The sequence below is a fragment of the Acomys russatus genome, chromosome 13 (assembly GCF_903995435.1).
Source record: "Acomys russatus chromosome 13, mAcoRus1.1, whole genome shotgun sequence".
NCBI lineage: Eukaryota > Metazoa > Chordata > Mammalia > Rodentia > Muridae > Acomys > Acomys russatus.
This window is the reverse complement of record NC_067149.1, coordinates 61,632,877-61,643,551: the sequence shown is the minus strand read 5'-3', so window position 1 is coordinate 61,643,551 and position 10,675 is coordinate 61,632,877.

Sequence of the window (10,675 nt, the reverse complement as noted above, 5' to 3'; positions counted from 1 at the left end):
GTTGAGGTCTTTAATCCACTTGGATTTGAGTTTTGTGCAAGGTGACAAATATGGGTCCGGTTCATTTTTTTACACATAGACCTCCAGTTAGACCAGCACCATTTGTTGAAAGTGCTATCCTTTTTCCATTGAATGGATTTGGCTTCTTTCTTGAAAATCAAGTGACCATATGTGTGTGGATTCATCTCTGGGTCTTCGATTTGATTCCACTGATCAACCAGCCTGTTGCTGTGCAAGTACCATGCTGTTTTAATTACTATTGCTTTATAGTACAGTTTAAGATCAGGTATGGCGATTCCTCCGGAGCACCTTTTATTGTACAAGATTGTTTTAGCTATCTGGGTTTTTTGTTTCTCCATATGAAGTTCAGAATTGAACTTTCAATGTCTTTAAAAAATTGTGTAGGTATTTTGATAGGGATTGCGTTGAATCTGTAGATTACTTTTGGTAGGATGGCCATTTTTACTATGTTAATTCTCCCGATCCATGAGCAAGGAAGATCATTCCATCTTCTCAGGTCATCTTCAATCTCTTTTTTCAGAGTTTTGAAAATTTTTTCAAACAAGTCCTTCACTTGCTCAGTTAGGGTAACTCCTAGATATTTTTATATTGCTTGTGGCTAACGTGAAGGGTGTGGTTTTCCTAATTTCTTCCTCTGTAAACTTGCCATTTGCTACACAGAATTTTAAAGGGGGGAATTTATTCCAACGTGAAGATTTTAATATTTTATATATTTACTATTCATATTTACCTGTTCACCTATCCATACATTCATTCTATAAATCGATCATGCTTATGTAGCAAAACAAAAGGTGGCATTAATTTAAACACACTTAAAATCACAACAGATTAAAACAGAGCTTACAGTGTCATCTGGGAGATATCACACAATTCAATAAAAAAACACATAAAGAGTCATCTTGTGCAAAGACACTTGGTAGTTGTAGCCACACATTAAGATGGAGATATTCAGTGTCTGTGTAGGCATCATATCTCATATGAACTCCACTAGACACCCAGGGGAAAGAGGTTGGCTTGGTGACTCTTAAAAACATCTTTAAAGTCTCGTCTCTTGTTTTTTTAGATTGAATGGATGGTCTGTTCTGGTCTGTTCCTCATGCAGTCATTGTCATGGAAGTAAGAGAATTATTAGGTTGTCTCAAATGTAAATTGTGGGTTTTGCATTGATGCACTTTTTTGGGGGGGGGATTTAAAAGAATTCTTAATCAACATGGTTCCTTATACATCACTTAATAAGCGTCTTTCTCTTCATACACTTTTGCTAAAGGTTTATTGCTTCCTCCATATTGTTTAGATTTATTTTATACTGTACAAATTATCTTAGACAAAAAGTAAATGTGAGCAATTTTGTTTTTTTTATTTATCTTCAACATCAGTCATAAATCAATGTAGACAACTCTCAACATCAACAATGCATTTGTCATAGAACTTGTGAAGAAACAAGCTCAAGACATTTTTTCACAGTAGAAGAAAGCTAAGAATCGTAGTGACTGTATGTCAGAAGTTGACAATGACCAAGTGAGAACCATCATTCAAGTTAGTCCAAAAGAACATACTGCCAAAAACGTCATTGTTGACCATTCAATGGTCATTTTGCAATAGAAGACATCTGGCAGGTGAGCAAGCCCAGTAAATAATTTCTTATAGAAATATCAAATAAATTTGAAGTGTTGTCTTTTCTTATTCTCCAACAGTAGCAATCAACAATGAGCAATGGGTCATTCTTGGATCTGACTGTTGCCTTTGATGAAAAATGAAGCCAATATGGATGAACTGTGGGAACTGCTTGGGAGAATGCATGGAGAGTGGAGCGAGGGTGGAGATCAGATGTGGGGAGAGTAGATGTGAGAGGGAGAGGGCACAGAGAGAGAAGGGAAACTGACTGATGGGGGCATCTCAGGAATAAGCTATAGACCTGTAACAGGATAGGCCCCTGGAAAGATATGGAGGTTACTCTTAGCTGAGACTCCTAGTAGCAGGGGACATGGAGACTGAAATGGTCACCTCATAGGCAGGCAGGATTTAGAGTGGAGTGGGAAGGACACCAACCCACCCACAAAACATTCAACCTAAAATTCAACCCACCTGCAAGAAATGCAGGGATAAAGATGGAGCAGAGATTGAGAGAATGCCCAACCAATGACTGCCCCAACCTGAGACCCACCCTAAAGGAGAAAGCCCTGACATTGTTAATGATACTCTGCTATGCTTGCAGACAGGAGCCTAGCATAACTGTCCTATGAGAGGCTCCACCAAACAGCAGATCAAAATAGATGCTGAGGCCCAGAGCCAAACATTGGTTGATCTCAGGGAGTCTCGTGAATGAGTCGGGGTGGAGGATAAAAGAACCTGAATGAGACAATAACTCCACAAGAAGACCAACAGAGTCAACTAACCTAGATCTACAGGGACTTACATAGACTGAAGCACCAAGCCAAGAGAAGGTAGGGACTGAAACTACACCTCTTACACATATATAAGTCATGGGAAGCTTGGCTTCATGTGGGTCCTTTAGCAAGTGGAGTGGGGGCTTCTCTGACACAGACTCAATTGTCAGCTCTTAGATCACTTTCCCCTAACTTGGGTGCCTTGTCTGGCTTCAGTGGAAGAGGATGCACTTAGTCCTGATCCAACTGGATTAGCTGGTGCTAAGGGGCAGGGATCCCCTTTATAGAGGAGAAGAGGGGGGTAATGAGGAACAGGGAGGGAAGGTGGGACCAGGAGGAAAGGAGAGAACATGTGCACTTGGGATTTACAGTGAATAAATAAATTTAAAAGAAAAATGAAGAAAAATATGCTTCCTCTCCCCACTAACCTTTCTCTCCTACCTGGTACTAGAGTGTTGTAAGGGATTGAGGTGGAATAGGAAGAAAGAAATTTAAGGAACCCAAAATAAAAATTTTTGTTTAAAAGTATGCCTACAGAGAAACCCAAGGGATCAAGGCCTTCTAGACACAATAGAGCTAGTACACATATTAACTCACAGGGGCTTAGCAGAATCCACAAGGCATGTGTGGGTCACAGTGTGGAAAGGAGAGGTGGACATATGTCCCATTCTCTAACCCAGAAGCTATCTCCAAATGAAAACATTTGCAAAGGAAAAACTCTCACTAGGGAAACAAACCAGTCTTAAAGGTAAGCGTCTGTGTTTTATATTTTCATTTCTTCTTTGTGATTCCACATACAGGAGTTTGATCAGATCCATCCCACCCCTTCATACTCACCTGTTTTTATTTTTGTATTTTTAACTAATCAGTTCTCCCTTATACTATCTACTCTTGAATGTGGCGTGCCTTCCACTAAAGTGTAACAACAACAACAACAACAGAAAAAAACCTCTATCTCCTTCTCCTGAGAGCTATCAATAGCCAGCAGACTGATGGCTGGATTTGTTCCATTAGGCATGGTTAGGAAAAGTAAATTACAATTTTCATTTCCCATTGGGAGTTTATGTGAGAAGTGGGGATTGATCTTCTGTCTTTGACTTGCCTTTTTCATCATCTAGTCAAAACATTTATTTCAGTATGGACTTCATTTAACATGTTTTCATGAAAAAATTGATACAAAGAGTGGAAAAAATTTTTGATTGTGAATGTTTGCTATTTTGAGTACTAAAGACGTATTTCAGCCTAGTTATGATGATTCACTGTCCCGCACTGCAATTCCTTCTCGATGTACCTAAGATCATGATTGCATATGCATGTTATGACTTCAATTCTTTAAATTCCAAAGAAAACTGAAAAATTTCACCCAAATAATATCTATGGAAAGTGTGGAAGAAGTCACATCACAAAATAGAATTGTGATGAATCTATCACAGCGAGGTTGACTTAGTTCTGGGACATGAAACAAGCTGAGCTAACATTGTGACATAGCCACCTGTTTCTTGCAGATGACAGCCATGTAACTTAATACAACTCTTCTTTCATAACTGAGAAAATTAAAACTAACAGTTCCAATCATGCTGGAAATGATAGTCTATATTCAATACAGCATGTTTTCTTTTACCTATTTATAAAGTACTGGTATGTGATATCAAAAGAATAAGAGCCATGTATCAAAATACATTGAAAAGGATGTGTGGTATGGTGCTTTGTGTCAGTGACCTCAATTTGGAGCTTGAGGGGATAAGAATTTCAAACTTAAGATCATCATGGCTACCTAGCTAGTTATTTCAAGGCCAGGCTGGGCGCTATGAACATGTCTCAAACAAACTAATTTAAATAACTTTAAAAGTTTACTAACAAAAATATTTATTTTTTTTTATGAGACAAGCATAGTAATTTCTATTTTTCTTAACTTCCTCTACTCTGTAATTGCGTCTACCCATCTACAATGTGGTAATCTTTGCTCTCCTTCCTGCTTCTGGAGTTGACACTTGGTGACCCCTCTAGGGTCATTTTTCTTTCATATCCCAAAGCCTCATTTGAAAAATTATGTAACATCTTTTACTAAATTTTGAAGCAGGTTGGAAGAAAGGAAACCATTAAACACACACTGTTGTGGGGCTGGAGAGATGGCTTGGCAGTCACAAGTGTGTATTTGTCCTGAAGGGACAGATTTCAGTTCTAAGAACCCTTGTGGGACATCTAACAACCACCTGTGACGCCAAAAGCGTTGACTCCATCTTCTGGCCTCCATGTGCACTGCACTCATGTGCACTGCTCTTTATACAGACAAAACATGCACATACTGAAAAATAAAATCTTTTTTATAAGTTACGGCTGACAAAGACTTTGCAATCATGTTTACATTACAGTCCTTGACATGGTATCTTGGTTCTCCGTAAGTAGTATGGAACTTTTAGACTTGTAAGTGCTTTTAATGCAAAATCATCCGAAGAAAGTTAACTTTTCTCTCTCTTATTTTTTTTTTTCTTACATAAAAAATCTCTAGTCTTTCCTTGCACGTTGATGTGGGATATGGGAGTGGCTTGCTCATTCTTTATAGGTTCAAATACCCTTCAATTTGCTTCTGTGACATAAAAAACATTTCCTTTGACTCATCTACAACACGAAAGAAGCCTCCTCCAGATTTTTCTCAAAGGAGGATTAAACATATTTGTTTTGTGTTTTTGAAATTGCAGACAGATAATACTAAAGTAAGATAAATAAATTTTGGTGCATGTCAAATTAAGGTATTAGTAGGGACCTTGTCTAGTAGCAACCCTAGATGCAAAATAAGAACATAGAGGCCTATTAGATTTATTCAACAAGCCTTAACCTCTCTTAACTTGGCAGATATTCCTCTATTCTAACCCAATTGTGCTACTCTGGCTCCCTCCTAGACACATGCCCTTTTACTTGCCTTCTCAGTTTTGCTTTTGCCTTTTGCTGTACCTCTTTGTCCTCATGGCAAACTTCTGATCATCCTCCTCATAGTCACATCTTCTTCCTCTTCCTTCTCCTCTTCCTCTGCTTCTTCCTCCTCTCACCTCTCTTCCTCCTCTTCCCTCCCCCCTCTCTCCTTCTCCTTCCCTCCATCTGCCTCTCTTCCCCCCTCTCTCTTTACCTCCCTCTCTCTCTCTTTCCCTCCACCCCACTCTCTCTCTCCTTGAGACCCCCAGACTAGGAATAGAGTCCTACATTGTCTGACCTTGATAGGCCAGCTATAGGCTCTCCGCTTTTTATTAACTAATCAGAGAAAATTGTGGAAATTATTTACACACCATTAAAACAGGAGATTCTTCATAGAAATGACATTGCTCATGTTTGGACTGTAACCAGATCTCAGGTCACAGAAATCAGCATCTGAATATATAGTACACAAAGCCTTCCCCCAACCAATATGCTATAGGCAAAGTAATTATAGTTAATAATTATGTAACATATGCTTTTTAAAAAGGTAGAGTAAGGAGTTTAAGTGCTTTGAACATAAAGAAATGATAGGCAATTGGGGTGTCAGATATGTTCAACCTCATATAAACATTGTATAGTTTATAGCACCAAAGTGATACATGGAGCTCCAATAAAATGCAGAAAACATTACATTTGTATAAGAATATAATCAATATAAATACATCAGTAAAATGATATTAAACATATTAATGAAATATAATTAAATATTAATATAATTAAATATATTACAAGTAAATTAATTTGCTTCACTTTGAACTACTTAATTAAAAGTGAAGAAAATTAGTATACATTGTGATAGAATGATGTGTAACAGTTGAAGGGATTTTAGTACTTGCTTTACAATTTTTTTCTTGAAACATTTTACTGAACTATAATTCCCAACCAATACCATAGACCACCATTGCTAAAACTTGTATATTTCTAATTATTCAGGATATATAAATTTATTTCTGCTTCATCTAAACATTTATATAAAGTGTTAAAGGATCATTAATATTTAAAATTGAGTTATTATTTTAGGAAAATCAACAGTTATTTCTTAACCAGTTTATAAACAAACAATCACACAGAGACCACCAGGTTCTATTCAGTTAGCCTATAGCACAATGCTGCACATTAATTACTCTATCCTAAACCTCCATGCTAGTGTAATTTCTTCCCATTCTGATTTCCCACTTTATACTTACTTTTACATCATCTCCTAGGCCTGCCTCATTCCTCCTGGTGCTTCCTGGCCTTCTCCTCATGCCTCCATCCTCTCTTTCTTTCTCTCTATCCTCCCCTCACTGGATCAGGATGTCCCACCTTATTCTCTGTGATTGCTCAGCTGCCATGAGTTAACATGTCTCATTGTCAAATAATCCACAAAATAACAAAAATATTTTAAATGACATATTCTGTAGATCTCTGGAGGCTCTGAAGACCTCATCTATCTATTTCTACATAATCTGCATAATCTGTCTATAGAATCATATCTACCTATTAGCCATCTTCTGACCTGCCTTCTCTGCTGCTCGTGGGTATAATGTTCCCTCTACTCTTTTTCATCTCTTTGGTCCCCTGCAGGCTATCATGTATCTGGACAATATTAAAAGTTAATGTTGTATAAAAGAAATCTTACCATGTGAGTTTCTCATCTTCCTTGTTTCTTCTCCCCTTTCAAGCTTTGCCAAGGGAAGGCACCATCCACAATGTGATGGGTCTTCCTCAATTGATTACTACTGGAGGAAATGCCTTATAGCTTGATACCATGGAAGCATTTCTTCAACTGAGGCTCCCTCCCCCTCCTCTGATGACTCTAGCTTGTGTGAAGTGGACACGCAATAGGTTTAGTGTTTTGATTATTATGTGGCAAAGCTATTTTCTTTTCCAGTCCAACGTATTTGGTGTTCTGTATGCTTCTTGTATCTTTAGAGGAATCTCTTTCTTTAGGCTAGGAAAATTTTCTTGTATAGTATTTTTGAAAATGCTTTCCAAGGCTTTGAGCTGGGGTTATTCTCTTTTGACTCCTGTTCTTCTTAAGTTTTGTCTTTTCATAGTGTCCCAGATTTCCTGGAAGCTTTGTCTCAGGAAGTTTTAGATTTAACATTTTAATTGACATCAGTCATTTAAATAATTGATTTGTTCTATCATATCTTCAATAACTGAGATTCTTTTTACCATCATTTTTATTATGTTTTATTATGGTGATGTTTGTGTCTTTAGTTCTTATTTGCTTACCTAGAGTTTCCACTTCCAGAACTTCCTCCACTTGTGTTTTCTTTATTGCTCTGTTTCCATTTGCAGGTCTTGAACACTTGAATTTGTTTTTTTGTTTCTTCTTGGTTTTCATGGCTTTAAAAAAAAAAGTGTTTACTCATTTCCTCTAATTTTTGTCATTTCCTCTAATTTTTTTTATTAATTTATTCTTGTTACATCTCAATGTTTATCCCATCCCTTGTATCCTCCCATCCCCCTCCCCCCATTTTCCCATTATTCCCCTCCCCTATGACTGTTCCTGAGGGGGATTACCTCCCCCTGTATATTCTCATAGGGTATCAAGTCTCTTTTTGGCAACCTGTTGTCCTTCCTCTGAGTGCCACCAGGTCTCCCCCTCCAGGGGGCATGGTCAAATGTGAGGCACCAGAGTACATGAGAAAGTCATATCCCACTCTCCACTCAACTGTGGAGAATATTCTGACCATTGGCTAGATCTGGGAAGGGGTTTAAAGTTTACCTCCTGTATTGTCCTTGGCTGGTGTCTTAGTTTGAGCGGGACCCCTGGGCCCAAATCTGCCTATCATATTGAAATGGATTTATTTACTTCTTCATTAAGGACCTCTCTAAACTTTATAAAGTTAATTTTAATTTCTTTTTCTTGTTCTTAATTTGTATTGAGATATTCTAGGTTTGCTGTAGAAGAATAGCTGATCTCTGGTGGAGACATAGTTCTCTGGATGTTGTTGATTGTGTTATGATGCTGGCATCTCGGCAATGGGGGGTTGGTGGTGATTGCAGGTCTAGGTGCAAGGTACTGGGTTTGCCTTTATGAGCGGGTATTTTGTTCCTTTGTTTATGTTTCCCCTTTGGTCCTCTGGTTGGTGTGGCCTGTTCTGGCAGGCAGAACTTGTAGTTTAGAAGGTAGATAGAGAGTAAGAAAGTCCAAGGGCAGGTGACCTGCCTGGTCTTCTAGCCCATTGCTCTATTTTCTGTGTACTGTTTATTATACTAAACAGACATTAAGGCATTTACATATAATTCATACTAAGACAACAACTCTTATTTAGTTTATGTTTCCAGGATACTCTTGTTGTAGACATTATTGTTGAATTGTTACATTAGGGTTTTGAAAGTACATCTCAATGATAGTAAACATGAGACCATCAAATGTATAATTATAGTAAACAGACTTATTTATTACAGTAATTGAATATATTCCATGGATAAGTGGAATTGAACCAACATAGCTAGGACAACTGGAATTTTAGATTAAATTCACATGATTTTTGAACAAATTTCCCAAATTTTTCAGTAATATAAGACATAGTGGAAGAGATGGAAACTAAAAAATCTATAGAATATGAAAGGAAGCATGATGTTATAAATGTCAATTACAGTTTTTTAACAAGTAATAAAGATAAGATTATAGAAAGTAAAAAAAATTAAAAAAGATTATAGACAGTAGCTGGCATTTTAAACAGCATAGTACTGGGACAGCAATAGTCAGGTGAATCAATGTAATTGAATCGAAGACCCAGAGATGAATCCACACACATTTGGTCACTTGATTTTTGACAAAGAAGCCAAATCTATTCAACGGAAAAATGATAGCATCTTCAACAAATGGTACTGTCTAATAGGATGTCTAGATGTAGAAAAATGCAATTGGACCCATATTTGTCACCATGCACAAAACTCAAGTCCAAGTGGATTAAAGACCTCAACATAAAACGGAGATATTAAATCGGTTAGAGGAAAAAGTGAGGAAGAGCCTGGAGCACATTGGCACAGGAGACAACTTCCTGAATAGAACTCCAGCAGCCCAGGCCTTAAGGTCAACAATTAACAAGTGGGACCTCATGAAGTTGAGAAACTTCTGTAAGCAGGAGATACTGTCAACAGAACAAAGTGACAGCCTACAGACTGGAAAAAGATCTTCACCAAAACAAATAACCCAATTAAGAAATGGGGCTCAGAACTAAACAGAGAATTCTCAACAGAGGAATATCAAATGGCTGAGAAACACTTAAAGAAATGCTCAACATTGTTAGTCATCAGAGAAAGGCAATTCAAAACAACTCTGAGATTACATCTTATATCCATCAGAATGGCTAAGATTAAAATTTCAAGTGACACCACATGCTGGCAAGGATGTGGAGAAAGAAGAACACTCCTTCATTGGTGGTGGGAATGCAAACTGGTACAACCACTTTGGAAATCTATCTGGCTCTTTCTCAGAAAAATGGGAATAGGGCTTCCTCAAGACCCAGCTATTCCACTCCTTGGAATATACCCGGAAAATGCTCCACCACACAACAGGAACATATGCTCAACCATGTTCATAGCAGCCTTATTCATAATAGCCAGAACATGGAAACAACCTAAGTGTTCCTCAGTAGAAGAATGGATAAAGAACTGTGGTACATTTATACTATGGAATATTATTCAGCTATTAAAAACAAGGAATTTCCTAAATTTGTGGACAAATGGATTGAACTAGAATTTATCATAATGAGTGAGCTAACCCAGAAGCAGAGAGACTCAAATGGTATATACTCACTTATATCTGGACACTAGCCCAAGATGCATGTCCCATGAAAGTCTTCACTTACCAGGAAAGTGGGTCAGAGGGGAGGACATCCTATTGGGACTTTAGGTGAGAGAAGCATGGGAAAAAGGAAAGTTGAAGGATCCAGAGGGTCCTAGAAACCTACAAGAAGAACATTATGATGGGCAGATCTGGGCCCAGGGTCCTGCTCAAACTATGACACCAGCCAAGGACAATACGTGCAGTAAACTGCAAACCCTTACCAGATCTACCCAAGACATTCTCCACCGTTGAGTGGGGAGTGGGGACTGACTTTCACATGAACTCTGGTGCCCCATTTTTGACCACATCTTCTTGATGGGGAGGCCTGGTGGCACTCAGAGGAAGGATAGCAAGCTACCAAGAAGAAACTTGATACCCTATGAGCATATACACAGGGAGGAGGTCCCCCTCAGTCACAGACATAGGAGAGGGGAGTAGAGGGAAAGTGGGAGGAGGGAGGAATGGGAGGATACAAGGGATGGGCTAACAATTGAGATATAATATGAAT